The 388-nt window shown below is 60.3% G+C and overlaps 1 protein-coding gene across 1 annotated transcript in view; it reads left to right on the top strand.

Moving 5' to 3' along the window:
- The window catches only part of INHA (inhibin, alpha), a gene marked incomplete at its 5' end in the record, with an annotated part of 2,138 nt that overhangs the window by 638 nt on the left and 1,112 nt on the right, over positions 1-388 (top strand). The gene's annotated exons all lie outside the window — the stretch shown is intronic.

The following is a 388-nucleotide window of genomic DNA, read 5'->3' as shown; positions in this document are numbered from 1 at the left end:
TACACCAGGCTGGGGCATGGGCATGGGTGAGGTTTGATGGAGAGCCTGGAGGTGGAAAGGTATGGCAGGCAGGGACCAGCAAAGCAGCGTGGGACACGGGCAGCACAAGAGGGTGCTGAGAGCCTGGAGAATGACTGGGCCAGGCAGGATGCGGAGAGATGGGGAGATGAGGAGCAGGCAGGGTGGGATAGGGTGGGATGCTAGGGAATGGGGAAGATGCTGGAAAATAGGATGGGATACTAAGGGACAGGGCAGGATGCTGTGGGATGGGGCACGATGACCAGATATGGGGCAGGACACTGAGAGATGATGGGGCAGGATGCCAGGATGCAAGGCAGGGCACTGGGGGACGGGAGCAGCAATAATGGATCAGCCCAGGGCCCACCAC

This window comes from Buceros rhinoceros, unplaced genomic scaffold (genome assembly GCF_000710305.1).
Source record: "Buceros rhinoceros silvestris isolate BGI_N320 unplaced genomic scaffold, ASM71030v1 scaffold41158, whole genome shotgun sequence".
Taxonomy (NCBI): domain Eukaryota; kingdom Metazoa; phylum Chordata; class Aves; order Bucerotiformes; family Bucerotidae; genus Buceros; species Buceros rhinoceros.
This window is presented reverse-complemented; position numbering and strand designations above follow the sequence as displayed.